At 39.7% G+C, this 19119-nt stretch overlaps 1 protein-coding gene across 10 annotated transcripts in view; it reads right to left on the reverse strand.

The window, feature by feature from the left end:
* The window catches only part of ESR1 (estrogen receptor 1), a 435454-nt gene extending 423026 nt beyond the window's left edge, over nt 1–12428 (reverse strand). For 3 of the 10 annotated variants that reach the window (XM_050786863.1, XM_050786861.1, XM_050786862.1), the window contains exon 1: nt 10066–12425. The gene's annotated coding sequence lies outside the window, so the exon portion shown is untranslated. The other 7 variants (XM_050786869.1, XM_050786868.1, XM_050786870.1 and 4 more) reach the window with 6 other exon arrangements.
* Between the last annotated feature and the right edge of the window lie 6691 nt (nt 12429–19119).

Consider the following 19119-nt stretch of genomic DNA (forward strand, 5'->3'; position numbering starts at 1 on the left):
CGTGGTGGCTCAAGCCTGTAATCCCAGCACTTTGGGAGGCCGAGACGGGTGGATCACAAGGTCAGGAGATCAAGACCATCCTGGCTCACCCGGTGAAACACCGTCTCTACTAAAAAATACAAAAAACTAGCCGGGCGAGGTGACGGTTGCCTGTAGTCCCAGCTACTCAGGAGGCTGAGGGAGGAGAATGGCCTAAACCCGGGAGGCGGAGCTTGCAGTGAGCTGAGATCTGGCCACTGCACTCCAGCCTGGGCGACAGAGCAAGACTCCGTCTCAAAAAAAAAAAAAAAAAAAGAACACAACCAAGTAGAGGTCAGCTTCTCAGTGAAGGTGCTCTGGCTGCAGAAACAGATATACTAAGGCCAGAAGCTCCAGTACTTTGAAGGAACAGAGAGCTCATAGAGTTAAGTCAAGAAAACTGCAGTGGACCCAGCAAGGTCAGTGGAGGCTGGATGGAGGAGACCAGTGGCCCAGGAGCTGTGGGTACTTCTGTCATTCTTATTCACCAGGAACCTAATTTCCTTGGGTGGCCCTTCTACCAGAGAACAGGAACATGCACTTTTCCCTATAGAAATAGTTGGGATTATTAACAAGAAAATGTGCTGTAAAGGCCTTAGTAGGATGATGGCTAAAGGAAGTGTGTGTGTCTCTCTCTCCACACCAACCACACAACTTTTTCTCCCTCACCTCTAATAGCTGAAAAAGAGGGTCAGTGTCTGGACTCCTCTGGGCATGGAACTTGTTGAGTTTTTTAAAATATCTCCAATCCTAAGATTTAATTTTTTCAATTCCCCTCTATAGCTTTAAATCAATTTCAGAATGCCAGTTACTTATGGAAGACACATTTCAACAATTTTCTATGAAGAGCCCAAAGAAAAGACACTGAAATTAGCCAATTTCTTCTGATCATGATAGTTGTGCTAAGGGAATTTTTTTCCCAATAATTTCTTAGTTTTTCAATGTCATTCTTTAGGCCCTGCCCAAGTAAAATGTAATTTTTAAGTGATAGGAGGAAATAACTGTCTAAGAGATTTAGGCAAAATGAAATAAAATACCTAAAATGATTTGAGAACTAGAATCGTGCAAAATTCTTGTCTCTGTCTCTTTGAAGTAATAATTTGAGATAATGTCTCTATATTCCTAAGAGAAAATGTAGATGAAAATAAAATCATTTCCTAATATGCCATTCTGCTTTGGGAAAATGTAATAAAACATTATATGTAAGTCATCTTGAGGTGATTTAGAAATCATTTATTTTTGAAGTATTTGAAACCTTTTAAATCTTGGCATGGGAAAGGCGGGATGATGAATTCAGCGAAAAAAAAAAAGAAACAGAGAAAGAAACAGAAGCTGTGGAGTGGAGTGGTGGAGAGAAAAGGGCTTGCCCAGATGGGAGGCTGTGCACACACGGTCAAAATGTGCGGCTCCAGATTGACAAGAGCTTCTCTTGCTGGGGTCTGGTGGCTTCCAGCTCCGGAGTTCTGGGCTTCTGAGTTCAGAGATCACAGTCCTCTAACTGCATTGTCTCTTTAAAACAAAATCTCTCTAAGGCCAGTTTAACGATGAAATTAACAATGATTTAGAGGTCGTGACAAACACTTCTAAAAAACAAACCACTTAAAAAATCTGCGGACTGCATGAAGCTCAGGTTCGGGTCCAATTCCCCGTTACCCTGTAAATTCTCTGATCTTTCCCACCTCATTTTCTTGTTTAATGGAAGTCTCTCAAGCCAGGAAAATTAGAGCAGTCCCAGGGCTTGAAGGCGAACATGCTAGGTGCAGCCGTTTGCAAAGAATATTAATTCTACTAATCCTAAACGACCCTCCACACACAGGCAAATGGAATTTTGGTGTTCACAAACCTTGATTTGATTTTTATCACTGCTATTTCTGTTCAGGATACTGATAGTAATACTACAAAAAACATTTTAAGGATTACAGTTAAAGGACTGCAGTTAAAGTTGGCATGTTATCTACCTATTTAACATTTGGAGGCAGTAATTGGGAAAATACTTACTTCATAAACCCAAACTTGTCATAATAATAAAATGATGATGAGAGTTACCATTTCAGTCTTTCATTCCTACCTCGTTCTCAATTCAGGAAGCGGAAAAAGTTCTTTTAGAGGTGTTTAAAAGAAAGCAAGAAAAACACAGACACAATACATTTTTCTCAATTGACTTTCAGCTAAAACATGGATCGCTGTTTAGTGTGAAAAAGAAAAAAGCAAAACTTTACTCATGGAATAGGGAAATTTAGATTATTGTTTTTAAAACTTTAAGAAAACAGTGCACTCCGGGTTGAGAAACACACTGCTAACTGTTTTCATCAGGCAGGTGCTGTGTGTATCAACGTGTTTGGGTGTTCAATCATTGACCTTTATCAGATGGGCTGGAAAGTAGGGACTCTGGCAGGTCACTCTGTCAAAGATATATCTGTGCCTGCTATTTTTCAGTCTAAATAGAAATTGCCTTTTTGTGTTATCTAAAGCTTCATCCTCATTATATCCTGATTTATTTTAAATAGTTATTTCTTAGTTATTTCTTTCGTGATAGTTTTTCAATAAGCTACTGGGTTCTGTCACAGATAATAAACTAGAAATCATGTCAGTATCAATGTTCAGTTCTTAATTTGTATTACTTGAAACTATGGTAATGGTATCCTTGTTTATTTGCTTTTACAGAAGGCTGACCTTCTCCTAGTAACCTGTAAAAGCAGAGTTCACTTCCAACAGGTGGTAATGTGAGTTTTCAGCATGTCTTGTGATTTAAATACAGTTTTCTCCATGGAATCTATAATTTCTCAAGTCTAAGTCACCACTTCAGTCTTTTCGTTTTGACTTCTAAGTATGCTTACCTTTACTCACCTAGCAAGAATGTGATGTACCTGGAATGGCATCAAAGTCTATATAACAAAGGGCAGTGGAAATGCTGCTAAAATGCATCCAAGATCCCTCATAGAAAGAATATCTTTAAACAACAAGGTCCGGGGCAGAGGGAATCAAAAACCACCACCACCAAAGGAAGCCGATACCGAATAATAGCACTTCAATAGAAAAATGACATGCTCAATGTTCCCTTTCGGATTAACTCATTTCGCCTTTGTGTAATTATTATCCTATCCCTTCCCTCTCAGGAACAGCAGGTGCTTTGTTTCATAGCGCAGCCATAAAATAGGGACAACCAAAACTTGCGATGTGTGTTTCCCTTGCATTGTTCCCTATTTGTTCTGTGTGTAAGGTTTTTCCTCCAACAAGATTGTCATCTCCTTGAATATAAAGCTGTACTTTGTGGGGCCACTGTTAGGCACCAACCACAGTTCTGGGGACACAGTGAAAGCTCAAACCAAAAAATGCATGGAATTGAACGAAGCAAGAGAACACACCTAATTCCCATGTCTGTGATTGATTTGTTTCATAATCCAAAGAAAGTGCATTCATGCTTCAATTATTATGGGCAGTTAATGGTTAAAAAAATTGAAACAAAAGGTGCCAGCGCTTCTGAGAGAACTGTTTGAGTCAATGCTAGTCAAGTTCTTATTAAATGCACTGGGCAAAGTGCTGACAATAGGACTACTTTCTAGAAATCTCAGTTGATCTCAGCAGAAAAAGAGATTGTGAAATAAAAGTGATGAATAGATAAATATGAACATGATCAATATGAACGGGACTTTGAAGTACCAACCTACATGAAGATCTATAGGCCATTAATTAATAAATTAGCTAATTTCTAAACCATCTCCTTACTGTAGTGGAGAAAATCTCAGTGCCATTCCAGGCATTATATGAAATGCCCTATTTTTGTTTTCACATGCAATTAAATAATCACCAAAAAGAAAGCTGAGGTTCAAAGAGGCGAGCAATGTATCCAAGAGCATTTAGCCAAATCCCACCTTACCAAGAAACCAGCCCAAGCCCTCCACGTAATAGACTAGAATAATGACACAGATAACTTAAGTAGCTTACAGTGAACTCGGGCTTAACTATTCCTAGAATCAGGTCTCCTGAGTTAGAGTTTAAGCATGCTTTCCACTACATAGAATAAACAGTGACTTAATTTACTAGCTGCACAAAAGTTTAACAAGAGTTTTCCAGACGAGCATGGGAATGATCCACAATTTTTTTGTAAACAAAATTCTTCGTTTAATACATGCTAAAGTCTTCTAAAACTCTTCTTTGCCACTAATTCTGAAGAGAAACTAAGAAGCTAAGAAGCAGTGCAGTTGTAACTCAGCTCTGTCTCTCCCCCATTCTCAGAAAGAGGGGCAGAACCTCCCAGAACTTCCTCATGGTACATCTTCTGTTGCTGCTGCCACTTTCTCGCCTGTGGGCCTCTCTTCTCTTCATCTCACCGTGTGGATTTGCTGGTGCAGGGTAGAGGGATGACGAGGTAGAAAGAATTGGCAGCAGGAGTCCCAGGCAGTAGAGCACAGATGTTGAGCTGGGCCCAAGACCCAGACAGACCTGGCTTTGTATCCTGATTCTTTCATTTCCCCACTACTGATTGGAGGCATGTTATTTAACCTCTGTTTCCTCCCCATTTAATAATGGTACTACCCCAAGGGTTGGTATAAAGAGAAAAGGAAATGATCAGTTCTTGGTCAGTATTAACCATGATTATTTTCCGGAACTGGAAAATAAATCTATATCGTTGCACATAAACCAAATACAGGAAAAGAAATGATGAAACTTCGACTTCTGTGATAGGTGGCAAGAGAGTATATAATCACCCGGTTTATACCAGCAAGGCCATATTGATTGTGAAAATATCTAAATATTTTCACCAGTTGATAGAGTCACTAAGTTGAGTCTCTTGAGTGCCCTCCTGTGTCATCCCAGTGGCGGTGGCCCCTCTGCAGGACTGCCTCCTTTCACCTCACTCCAGCAATAGTTAATACATTCACATCTGGCCGAGTGGTGGCTGAATGGTGGGGGAGACACCAGGACCCTGCTGTGTGCCACTGGCCAGCATCCCTTCTCATTGGTTTTGGCGCCTGATACTTGGTAATTTATAAAGAAGAGGTTTAATTGACCCATACTTCCACATGGCTGGGAAGGCCTCAGGAAACTTAATCATGGCAGAAGGCAAAGGGGAAACAAGGCATGTCTTATACAGCAGCAGGAGAGAGAGAGGGAGAGAAAGGGGAACTGCCAAAGACTTTTAAACCATCAGCTCTCGTGAGAACTCACTCAGTATCACGAGAACAGCATTGGGGAAACCACGCCCATGATCCAAACCCTTCCCATCAGGTCCCTCCCTGGACACATGGGGATTACAATCTGAGATAAGATTTGGGTAGGGACACAGAGCCAAATCGTATCAGTGCCCAAACAGGCCATAGAGCCAAAACATATCACTGCTCAAATAGGTTGTGCACATAACTATTGTGAATATTTGTTTGTGCTGGGAATAATCATTTTGTGACATTCAGCAGTCTTAAGCACCAAAATAAAAGCTATGCTCTTGGGAACAAAGTGAGGGCTTGTGGAACCTGTGTGTGCATTAGGAAACAGGACATAGGACTTCTTCCTCTGATTAGAAGCCACCCCTCACCAGGAGATGTACCTTGGGGAATAGAATGCAGGCTAAACTCTACCCTCCACTTGCCTCTTATCTGGACACCCCAGTGCAAAGCATGGCCTTATAGGCAATTGTCCACTTCCCACCTGCATCTCCTGAATAAAATACTGCAAAATGGAGACGATACCAAACTGCAAACCTAACAAAGTTCTGGTTTTCCCCATGATATCCACATGGTGCTTTCAAAACACAAAATTGTAAGAATTTTCTAAACAATTGTATTACATTTTTTTAATTGTATTAAAATTTTTAAAACAATTTTACCGTTTTTGAGACACATCGCCTCCTATTTTGTTTAGTGACTATTGCACTCGCTCTTTTAAAGTCATCCCAGTATTGGTCAATTTTAAGTTCACATTAGAATCATCTGGGAAGCTTTTATTTAAAAATACTGATGCCTGAGCCGAACCCCTAATCAATTAAATCAGAATGTGTGGAGGTGGAGCCCAAGCATCAGCATATATTTTCAAGCTCCCCAGAGTATCTAATGAGGGCCAAAGGTTTAAAACCACTGTCCTACAAATGTTAGAGTCATTTAGAAATGAGGCAGTGTATTGGGGCTTACCACTGTGTATGCATATGTATGTCATATCTTTCTTTGTATTTATAAATATTTATTGTGAGTTAAATATACATACTGAAGAGTCTACATAACATATATGTATGCTTTAAAAAAAAAATAAGAAGAAGAACACATATATGTTGTCCACCCAACCAAAGATCTAGAAAATGCAAGTACTTCTAAACAAAATATTTTTGCTTCTGCCTGTTTCGAATTTTAATGGCTGGACTCCTACTATACGTATTGTGCTGAGACTTGGTATTTTGTGCTTAAAATTTTGATGAGTTTTACATATTTTTCATTTAACCCTCACAACATGAATAAAGTTTTGCAGATGGGGAAACTGAGGTTTGAAAGGGCCAATAGTTTGACAAGAGTCACTTTCTAACAAGTGGTAGAAGTTGAGTGAGAACATAGAACTCTACCTCTCAAAAGCTTAGCCACTGAACTGTACTGAAACTAACCGCTGTACTGAACTCACTGCAAAATCATGAAGAAGAAATAAAGTCACTGCCTCGCAAAGTTAAAAGTTTAGGAACACAATTGTACCCTTTCCCATTGCCCAAACTCTGCTGTATTCACTGAAGTTGCCAGCCCAAGTCATACAGTCCTGTGGAGTTATTAGGAATTTTACGTTTTCCTATAGAAAGGATTTGTTCAATTCTCCTGCCAGATGAGCACATGTAAAGAATGTCCATTCTGATTTCTCTGAAACTATTGAATTCTAAAGTGCTAATCTGATGACTATACCAGCATATCTATTTTAAGATGGACATAAAATGGACATACAGTAAGTGCCAGCAATTCCTGTGTTCTTTTTACCATATTAAATAAAGATATCTTTCACACAAGCAACTGTCAGTAGTAATGTTTTACTTTAAAGACTATTATGCCTGATAGTTCCTTTTGTTTTATACCTTTTGCCTCCTTAATTTGGCTTTAATGATCAGTCATAATCTGCTATGAATTTTAGGGATAAGAAGTTGAATGAATGTGTACATCACATACATTCATTTTCTATTCTTTTTTCAGTTTAGTTGAAAGTCACACTGTAGACCTTTAGATTGTTGTTTTGAATAGAAAACTCTCAGTGAGACTGGAGTGTTATTACAGAAGACATTGCTTGGTGAATTACTCCTATTAAGGGTCTAATTCCCAGACGGTACCCACAGTGAGGGAGTGGAAACTTCTTTTAGAGGCTGACTCATGGAATCCTATAGATAAATGGGAACACCAATTCATTAGCATTCATTAGCCATGAGAAACTCAACGGTAAAAGGCCATGAGAAACTCAATGCTATAAAGGACTGGAGATTTGCATCATTGGACAATCAAATGGGAAACCACTTTATGAATGGAACTTTGCAGGAGGAACAACGGAACCAGAAAAGTGGGGAGCTCTTGGCTGACTCCCAGTAGGAAAGACCTGTCACTGGGACTAGTCATCTCCTCTAATGGTCAATACTTACCTTAGCAGGCCAGGCTCAGTGGCTCATGCCTGTAATCCCAGCACTTTGGGAGGCTGAGGTGGGCGGATCAGCTGAGGTCAGGAGTTCAACACCAGCCTGGCCAACATAGCGAAACACCGTTTCTACTAAAAATACAAAATTAGCTGGGCATGGTGGTGCATGCCTGTAATCCCAGCTACTCGGGAGGCTGAGGCAGGAGAATCACTTGAACCCAGGAGGCGGAGGTTGTGGTGAGCCAACATCATGCTACTGCACTCCAGCCTGGGCAACAAGATCGAAACTCGGTCTCAAAAACAAACAAGCAAACAAAAAAACTTGCCTTAGCATATCTTGGTTTAGTCTCCTTGAGCTTCCTTCTTCTAAGCCTTAGCCCGGCCATCTTCAGGAAAACCTGTTCTTGCTTATCTATGCCTACATGTAATATGATATTTAAAACCTGGATTTAGACTCAAACTTGGCTGATTTACCAGCTCTGTGATCTTAGTTAGACATATGAATCTTCTAAGCCTCAGCTTCCTTATCTGTAAAGCAAGACAAATACTCTCTTCCCACAGGTGTGTGGGAGGATTAAATGAGATAACTTGGATACATTTAGAACAGTTACGCACCAAACTCTATTCTAAAGACTGCTGTTTATCTTATGGAGTCAATATCATCATTTTGTTTTCCATCCCACATAACAGTTGGATGCCAATATGAAGTGTATATTTATAACTGAGAATCAACTATTTTTACTGAATGAGGAATATTAATGAGAATGATTTTAACCAAAACAGCAAACGATGGCACTGGTGTGCTGTGTGTGAGTGAGAATAGCTCAGGAATACCAGAGGGGAAAAGGATTTCAGAATCAATAAGTACTTTTGTGAGCTATTTCACAAAAATGACATGAAAGAAAATATTTAGAGATACGGAAAAGGTCAAACTAACCTGAAACTCAGTTTTATTGACAAAAGTTTAAGTTACCTTTAGCATATTTCATCATCCCATAATCAGGACCATCAATAAATATTTACTGAGTGCCTACTGCAGTCAAGACACTGCAGTGTGGGCTGCAGTTAATGTCCAGGTGATGGGAGAATTGCTTGGAAGTACAAGCAATTGTACTTTCCTGGATGACTAAAATCTAATTGGAGAGTCAGGCATAGCATAAAAATAAATCTATAGAAGAAAAATCAGTAAACAAAAGTAGCCTACAAAATTTTCCCATGTTTTTTGGGATGCACTTATATGGCTTTAAATTTTAAAAATATTTTGAAATATAAAGCTTAAAAGAGTGAACAACTCGGGTCATCATACTTTTTTTTTTTTTTTTTTTTTTTTTTTTTGCCAGAACCTCACTAGAGGAAGATATTAGATTGGATGATATGAAAATGTCAATATTTAACCTTTTTTACATCCAAAAAAACCCCAAAATTTCATGTGGTTCAACCTTGATTTCAGTAAGCTATTTCTGAAAGCTGGATACATGTTGAAATATGAGTAATATTTGCAGTCCATCTACTCTGGACTCATGCTAATTCCTTCTGGGGCCTTTTCAGATTCAAGATAGATTCGCAGGAAAAAATGCATAATATTTAAACTGACGGACTGGAAAATTAGCATGAAAAGTTCACCAGTGTTATGGAAAATTTCACCCAACACATTTCGTAAAGAACAAAAACCTAAACACACATGGTAGATCCACTTCAGCAAATCATGTTAGTGCAGCAACATTATCCAACAATAAAATTTTAGAACAATTTTCTCCCCAAGGGACTCATTTTCCTTAGAAAATTATGCAAAGTGTGAACAACTGTGAAATACAATTGTCACCCAAAATATTTAACTTGACAACAGATTGAAAACTGTTACAATGTAATATAATTTACAATGACTAAAATTTTAATTTTAATGGGTAGTACCCATAAAAGTTGTCTAGTTTAATTAATTTCCCTTTATCATTGGTGCTGTGGGTCTTAAATTTATATTTTGCTACATCTTTATAAAACAACTTTAAATTCCCACACATTAAATTTCTCTACAACTGTCTATCTAAATCAGAGTTTTTAATGATAAAGACATGTGATGCCCCTGTATGAATAGACAGAGAAAAAATTAAAACGAACAAAAAATGTATTCCCCCTGTGTAAGATATAGACGTTTTTTATCATTGAAGACTTGTTTGGCTAACTTTACAGTCCAAAAATTCTCCTAATTTGAAAGATTGTCATTATAAATTAAAATCTCTGAAAACCTCCAGACTATGTATCAAGTCTTTGAAGATATCAACATTGTGCCCATATATATCCCATAGCCTTGCCTTGGTATCACCTTGTGAGACACAAATGTTCTTTCTATGGCATGTGCTTTTATCCTGATGTGTGAGGCCTTGGTCTGATAACCTCCTTACATAGTCATCTTAATATTCAGTTGCCCAAGGGAAAGTTAATAGAGTAGAAAAAATTAAAACTTACCTTCTTTGGTAGCTACAGAATATAATTCACAATCAAAGGGATTGGTATCAGATTTTGGAGATATTTGAGGCTCTGCGATTATTTCTCTGACTGCTTAGAACCTTAGAATCTACCAAAATAAAATCTATTAATCAAATATTTTTTTTGGACTAAGCTTACACAGTTTGTTCAGGCATTGTTAGCATGTCTGGAAGAGTCATCTCTGCTTTCGGGAAAATTACGTTGACTGAAAGAAAGCACAAAACAATCGTCTCAAAACCGTCAGTAATTTTTCTAAAGGATGTCAAATGTGCACTTCACAGCGAGGGAAAATGTTGACCAATACTGTTGTTTGTGATAAATACATCACATCCTAGTGAAAATGTGGTATAGCAGGTAACAAGTTTCCATTCTGTGCACTAGAACTGAAAAACTGTACCTAGAAAGGATATTCTGAAAAATACTAATTATAGGGACAAAGCCTTAATATTCTTAATACAAACAGCTCTTAAAAGTCTATTTTAAAAATGGAACATGTGAACAGAAAAACTAATAAAAATTTACAAAGGACAAAATAATGGAGACCAGTAAACATAATTTTTAAAGGTCATTGTTAATTGGAGAATTTCAAATTTTTAAAACTGTGTGCTATCAGGTTTTAAATATTTATGGTGGTTATAATGTAGGAAGTAAGCATTCTCAAACACTGCTGGCGAAGTATAAAATATTACAACCTTCCTAGAGCACTATGACTTTATTCAAAATCTTAAAATACTCAAAGGAAAAAAAAGAGCTTTCTTTCATCTACAGTTCAAAATAACATAACTTAAAACTATATTATTCCTAGGCCTATATATAACAAGAAATCTTCAAAATGTTGCCTTCTTATGCATGAATATGATGTAATTCTACTTATTTAGATCTTCTTTAATATTTCTCAAGAAAATTTTTCCTCTAATAAGTTTTTCTACATCTTATGTTAGATTTATTTTCTAATGTTATTGTCTTTTTTCTGGTATAGTGAAATGACATTGACTTTTGTATATTAATTTTATATCCTGCCTTCTTGCTGAGCTCTCCTACAATTTCTAATAATTTATCTGAAGATTCTTTGGAGTTTTTTATGTAAATGTATATATCATCTGAAAATAATTAGTTTCATTTCTTCCTTTTCAATCCTTATATCTGACTCTACAATTCTCTAAATTTTTGTCATATATATTTTGAGGCAGCTTAATTGGGTATGTATACATGTTTAGAATGGATATTTCTTGGTGAATTGAAACTTTAACCTTATGACTTCCTCTATTACTATAATGTTTTTTATCTAAACATGAGCTTTATCTGATACTAATACAAATGCACCAGCTTTCCTTTGTCACTCTCTGCAGATTTTTCCATCTTTTAATTTTCTGGTTACGTGTATATGCTTTAGGTATGTTCACACGAAAAGCATATATCCAAATTTTTTAAATCTCATTTAATAGTTCCTTTCTTTCAACTGGCAAATTTAACCTATTTATAGTTATTGTGATAGTGATACATTTACACATCTTTCTACTATTTTATTTTACTGTTTCAATTTGATTCAGGATTTCTATTTCTTTTTAATGCCTTCTAATTCTTAAAAGTTCTGTGTTGATACCTTCCCCCAGCAAGTCAAGAATTGAGCCCGATCTCACATCCCTTGGCCTTCTCCCATGTTTTTATCAACCCCCTTACTGTTGATACAATCTAGAATTTTAAGTTTGAATAATATTAATGAAGTTTTCCTTTCTATATTCTTTGGTATTTCCCATATTTTTATGTCAACGAACTTTACTAAGTCATTTGACTATCTTTATTTCAAAGCATCTCGTGTGTGTGTGAAGGTGGAAAGTCTTGGGTACTAAAAAAATTGCAGTTGATCATTCCCTTCCCCATTAAATACCCACTCCTGTTGGTGCTTCATTTCCAGCTCCCTGCAGCCTGGCAGCATTAGTGGAAGATTTTTTTTTTTTCCCCCAGCTCATTTTTTTTTTTCTTCAACTGCCTACTGGCAGACAGCTCCTCACTGCCTGGACTTTGCCTCTGAGGACAACCTTCTGGGCTGCAGCTCTGGGGACAGACACCAAATGTCCTGGGACAAAAGCCAAACTCCAAAAACTCTATTCAATCACTCCACAGCCACATCTGAGGCCTCTGCCCCAAGCTGCAGCCACCACCCCAACACACACACCTACACACTAATGCAAAACAATTCTCGCAGATTTTTCCAAATCTTGATGTTTTCCTTCTATAATTTTTCCAGATGTGACAGGTGAGAACCAGTAGTCTCAGCTAGTTCAGCATCTTGTAAGAACTCAAACCTTAAAAATGTGTATATATAAGAATATACCTCACTGGATCTTTATAATATTAAAACATCATTTTTATTTTTTTAAATTCCTGAGTAGGGTTTTCAAGAAATAGTTTGATATATTCATAGGATAGGAAAAAAAATGTAGCCATTAAATTACACTGTAGAAAAAAATGTCAAATGATGTCGGAAAATAATCTTGATATACTGATAAAGGAAAAAAAGTTAGTTTACAAAATAGGATTACAATATGACTTGAGTTCTCATTATAAATATACACAAACACATGTTCACACAAAAATCAATATTATAGAGCATGTATTTAAAAATGCCAAAACCAGGCCGGGCATGGTGGCTCACACCTGTAATCCTAGCACTTTGGGAGGCAGAGGTGGGTGGATCACTTGAGGTCAGGAGTTTGAGACCAGCCTGGCCAACATGGTGAAGCCCCATCTCTACTAAAAATACAGAAATCAGCCAGGCGTGGTGGTGGGCGCCTGTAATCCCAGCTACATGGGAAGCTGAGACAGGAGAATTGCTTGAACCCAGGAGGTAGAGGTTGAAATGGCGGGACTGCACTCCAACTTGGGTGACAGAGCAAGATTCTGTCTCAAAACATAAAAAAAATAATAAAATAAAAAGCCAAAAGTGTGTGGTTCTGTTAATAGTATTTTACCAATATCAGTGTCCTTATTTTAATAATGTACTAGAGTTACATAAGATGGTATCATTACAGGGAGCTGGGTAAAAGTTACAGGGCAATTCTCTATCGTTTTTGTAACTTCTTGTGAGTCTAATTTTATTTTAAAATAAAATGTTTAAAAGTATACATGGTAACAGACTTTCTTTGAGGAGAGGAGAGAGTTCTGCTTACCACACATTTCTCCTTTATGACACCACTTGATTCCTTCTGGAGAGGAAGAGAATAAAAATTGTCCCACTGTGAACAGAGACTTGAGGGGATTCGTATTTCCAAGCCAAATGCATCCACAGGGTCTATCGCAGACGACTTCAGCAAGGATACTCCTCTCATAGCCAAGGTATAGGGACCAGACTCAAGCTGGTCCAAACAGACCCTCTCTCCAGGGACTTTCTATCTTGATAAGAGATGCAATGAAGGAAAGATGCTGGGAGGCGATTTGTTCCCACCTGGGCAGATAGCTTTTGTTGCCCCAATTCCATGGTATTTTTAATTGACAAATAAAAATGTATTTATGTATCAGGTACAACATGATTTTGGACTACATATACGTTGTGGAATGGCTAAATAGAGCTAACTAACATATGCATTATCTCACATACTGATTTTTTTAAGTGAGAACACTTAAAATCTACTCTCAGCAATTTTCAAGAATTCAATACAGTCACAAGGTTATTAACTATAGTCACCATGTTGTACAATAGATCTCTTGAACTTCTTCCTCCTGCCTAACTGAAATTTTGTGTGCTTTGACCAACGAGATATCTCCTCAACTTCTCCTTCCCCAGCCTCTGGTGACCACCGTTCCACTCTCTGCTTCTGTAAGTTCAACTTTTTTAGATTCCACGTGTAAGTGAGAATTTGCAGTATTTGTCTTTCTGTGCCTGGCTTATTTCACTTAATGTCCTCCAAGTTCATTTTAACCTGATCTTCCAATTGTTTGTCATTCTATGATTTACTAAGCACCAGTCTGAAATATTCCCTTTTTGTTTGAGTTAACCAAAGCCAGAAACTAAAAACTATAACTGAATAAATGATGTCTTATCCATCCCAATTCCAAAACAAAGATTTAAGTGAACTTGTCCTACTGTGAACTCCCTTCAAGTAGGGAAAATGGGTGAATAGTTGGAACACATGTCCCCTCCAAATCTCATGTTGACATGTCGTTCCTAGTGTTGGAGGTGGGCCTGGTGGGAGGTGTTTGGGTCATGGGGGCGGATCTCTCATGAAAGGGTTGGTGTCCTCCTCATGGTAATGATTCAGTTCTCACTCTATTAGTTCATGCAAGAGCTGGTTGCTTAAAGGAGCCCGGCACCTCCTCCCCTCTCTCTTGCTCCCTCTCATGTGACATACCTGCTCCATCTTCGCCTCTGCCATGAGCAAAGCCTTCCTGAAGTCTCCCCAGAAGCCAAGCAGATGCTGGCGCCATGCTTGTACAGCCCTCAGAACTCTGAGCCAAATACTCCTCTTTTCTTTATAAACTACCCAGCCTCAGGCATTCCTTTATAGCAACACAAAACACACTAATTGGTCACAGAGTCTTATCTCTTAGCGTGAAAGCTCAAATTAAAAAATTTCTCAACTCCGCCAAAATATAGTAGCAGATTCTTCTTATTTGTTTCTCTTGGGTCTCTATAATGATAACTTTACCAAGAAGTTTTGACTACCAGATCAATTTTGGTAGCCAGACAAGCTTTATGATTATCAGTTTTGCCTCAAGAAAATTCTCTATCAACACTGAAAATTTCTGCTGAAAATTCCCTAGAATTTTACCTAAGCAAATGAAGCTTTTTTTTTTTTTTTTTTTTTTTTTATAACAAATCAGGAAAGCTAATCACAGGTGAGACTATAGACTTTGGAATCAGAGAGACCAGACTGGAAGCCCATCTTCACTGTGTGCTGGGATTCAGAGCTTGTACAACTTACCTGATCTCTTTGAACTTCTCTTTCCTCCTTCAAGGTGCTCCAATTATCTTGTGGATTATTTGGAGTACAAAATAGGAGTTTCTTTACTGCTCCTGAGACTGTCAGCACAGAGCAGACAGTTATCAAACCCTTGGCTATGCATCAGACAGAAGAAGGATAAGGAGGAAAGAAAGAAGGGAAGGAGACAGAGAAAAGAAGGAAGAAGAAGAAGAAGATGAAGACGAAGATGAACAAGAAGAAGAAGAGGAGGAGAAGGAGGAAGAAGAAGAGGAAGAAAAGAACTGGGTGTGGTGGCTCACACCTGTAATCCCAGTACTTTGGGAGGCCGAGTCGGGTGGATCACTTGAAGTCAGGAGTTCAAGACCAGCCTGGCCAACATGGTGAAAGCCTTCTCTACTAAAAATACAAAATTATCCAGGCATGGTGGTGCACGCCTGTAATCCCAGCTACTCAGGAGGCTGAGGCGGGGGAATTGCTTGAATCTGGGAGGTGGAGGTTGCATTGAGCCAAGATTGCACCACTGCACTCCAGCGTGGGTGACAAGAGTGAAACAGCGTCTCAAAAAAAAAAAAAAAAATATATATATATATATATATATACATACACACACACACACGTATATATATACACACACACACATATATATATATACACAAAAATTAGCCAGGTGTGGTGGTGCACACCTGTAATCTCAGCTACGAGGGAGGCTGAGGCATGAGAATCACTTGAATCTGGGAGGTGGAGGCTGCAGTGAGCCAAGATCATGCCACTGCACTCCAGCCTGGGTAACAGAGCAAGATTCCATCTCAAAAAAAAAAAAAGGAAGAAGAAGAAGGCATGGATGAAGGAGGAGGAGAAGGAGAATGAAGGAGAAGGAGAAAAGAAGGAAGAAGAAGGAGAAGGGAAGAAGGGAGAAGAAGGAGAAGGATGGAGGAGGAAGAAGAAGGAGGAGAGGGAGGAGGAGAAAGAGAAGGAGAAAAAGAAGGAATGACAAAAAGAGGAGGAAAGGGGGAGGAGAAGAAGAAAAAGAAAAAGGAGAAAGAAATGATGGTCCTCCCTCTCCCATAAAGACAAAAGAACTTAAAATGCTTTAAGTTTTAAATTGTCTCATATACATTATCTTTGTTATCATCACAGCAGACACATGACATAAAGCAAGTATTATTTTTCCTGATGTAGTAGGAAGAAACTGAACCATCACGCCAAGTTAGGGGCAGAGTCAGGCCCAGAACCAAAGTTTCCACCCAGCCTCTGTAATTCTCTCTGCCTGGTTCACATTTTTTAGAACGTTGGTAGGTGACACTACAACTGTCCAGTTTAGAAACATCTCCCTCCCATGCCAAAAAAGCAGGATGACTGCAACTCGTACTATAACCTGAACAAACCTTTCACTATGTCTGCAAAAAAGTTAGGATGTTTTATTGATACACAATAGTTTTACATATTTTTGGAATACAATCAAATGTATAATACAAAATAGCCAGATCAGAAAAGAATTGGAGTGTTTCCAACATAAAAAATTAGCAGTTTTTAAAATATGTGCATGAAAGTAATCAATACTAAAATCATCTCCTTGTTTAGTCATAAAATAATGGCAGCTATACATAAAATATTTTCAGATTACTGTGGCTTTACCTAATGAACATAAGCTGCAATGTTGCTCAATGGAGACTGCATATTATATGATACTTCTGAGCTACACAAGCTTTCTAATCAGCACAGTCATTTGCTGGTGTGACAGTAATGTGCCAGGATGAAATCTGACTTCTTAGTGCTCTTCTGTTAGAGAAAATATGGCCTTGTAAAAAATTACCTCTCCAAGGTTCTGGTGCAGTGGTTCATGCCTATAATCCCAGCACTTTGGGAGGCCAAGGTGGGCAGATTGCTTGAGCCCAGGAGTTCGAGACCAGCCTGGCAAAATTGTGAAACCCTCTCACTATTAAAAACAATTTTAAACATTAGCTGGTGTGGTGGTGCACACCTGTAGTGGTGGTGCGCACCTGTAGTCCCAGCTGGGAATCTAAGGGGGTAGGATCATTTGAGCCCAGGAGGTCAAGGCCGCAGTGAGCTGTGATTGTCCCACTGCACTCAGCCTGGGCAACAGAACAAGACCCTGTCTCAAAAAACAAAGAAATTACCTCCCCATATTTGGGGGTTTTTTTTGTATTTCAGTTATATCCCGTTTGAGGTACGGAGAACAAATATTTCTTTTATTTCTATTTATTTATTTATTTTGAGATGGAGTCTCGCTCTGTCGCCCAGGCTGGAGTGCAGTGGCGCCATCTCAGCTCACTGCAAGCTCCGCCTCCCGGGTTCACGCCATTCTCCTGCCTCAGCCTCCCAAGTAACTGGGACTACAGGTGCCCGCCACCACTCCCGGCTAATTTTTTGTATTTTTAGTAGAGACGGGGTTTCACCGTGTTAGCCAGGATGGTCTGGATCTCCTGACCTCATGATCCACTCTCCTCGGCCTTCCAAAGTGCTGGGATTACAGGCGTGAGCCACCGCGCCCAGTCAGAGAGAACGAATATTTCTAGCAAATGTATCCTTGTAGAGATCATAGATCATCATCACCAATGAGAGGCAAAACTAGATTGCAGCTTCAACTCGGACAGGCAGAGCAGCGTGCAGAGGCTCACACTGTGAATTTCAGCTCCGGAACAATGGCAGGAATAAATCAGGAATCCCAGGAGGACCCATAGACCCTCTGAAGGAAGCGGACTGCTCCTGCAGGACCCAGGAGACACCCCAAATTCTGTGAGTGTCCAAACTGCGGAATTGGGAAAGGGAGATCCTCTGCCCTCCAACACACACCCGCCCTGGGGAAACTGAAGTACTAGTTTGCAGGAGAAGGTTCTGACCTTATCTGGAGCTGAGTCAATTTAGAGAGACAAGCAAAATACAGGGATAGAGGAAGCAGCAGGAAAGGCCCGGGGAGCTCGCTGGGTCCCCAAGCAGGTCACTCCTGCCTGGCATCACAAGGTTCCTTCAGGAGGGTGGCCAGAGGCACGGGGGAAACGCCACAGGAAGAAGGAAGTCTCCAGCTGAACTTTGTAACAATTTGATCCGGTCGAGAAGCCTCCTGGCCATAACATGGGGGAGGGTGTGAATCCTGTGTGCAGACTCCACAGGCTGGGGAAGAACTAAAGCCCTTTTCTTGTGCCACTGGGAGGTGGGTAGACTGGGGCAAGTTCTCAGCCGTGCTTGCCCCCTGCCTGGAAACAGACTCAGAGTTGTTAGTGGTGAGCGTGAGACCAGCCCTTTGGATTGCATAGGACCTGGGTGAGGCTGGTGACTGTCGTCTTTCTCCCACTTGCCTAACAACCTGCATGACTCCACAGAGGCAGCCATGATCCTCCTAGGTACACAACTCCATTGACCTGGGAACCTCACTCCCATCCCCTCACAGCAGCCACAGCAAGACCTGCCCAAGGAGAGTCTGAGCTCAGACAGGCCTAGCCCTGCCCCCACCTGATGGTCCTTCCCTACCCGCCCTGGTAGCTGAAGACAAAGGGCATATATTCTTGGAAGCTCTAGGACCCCACCCACTGCCAGTCCCTCTCCACACTACCATAGTCGATGCTGTCTGGAAAGTGCCACCTCCCTGCAGAAGGCCAAGCAGCACAAAAATAGAGCATTAAACCACCAAAGGTAAGAACCAGGGGTCCATTTCACCCCCCTGACACCTCCCCCATAACAGGTGCAAGTATCCACAGCTGAGAGACACACAGACAGTTCATATCACAGGACTCTGTGCCAACAACCCCCAGTACCAGCTCAGAGCCTGATGGACTTGCTGGGTGGCTAGACCGAGAAGAGAGATAACAATTACTACAGCTCGGCTCTTAGGAAGCCACATCCATAGGAAAAGGGAAAAAGTACTGCATCAAGGGAACACCTCGTGGGACAAAAGAATATGAACAACAGCCTTCAGCCATAGACCTTCCCTCTGGCAGAGTCAATCCAAATGAGAAGGAACCAGAAAACCAAACCTGGTAATACAACAAAACAAGTCTCTTTAACACCTCCAAAAAAATCATACCAGCTCACCAGCAATGGATCCAAACTGAGAAGAAATCCCCGATTTACCTGAAAAAAGAATTCAGAAGGC

This window comes from Macaca thibetana, chromosome 4 (assembly GCF_024542745.1).
Source record: "Macaca thibetana thibetana isolate TM-01 chromosome 4, ASM2454274v1, whole genome shotgun sequence".
NCBI lineage: Eukaryota > Metazoa > Chordata > Mammalia > Primates > Cercopithecidae > Macaca > Macaca thibetana.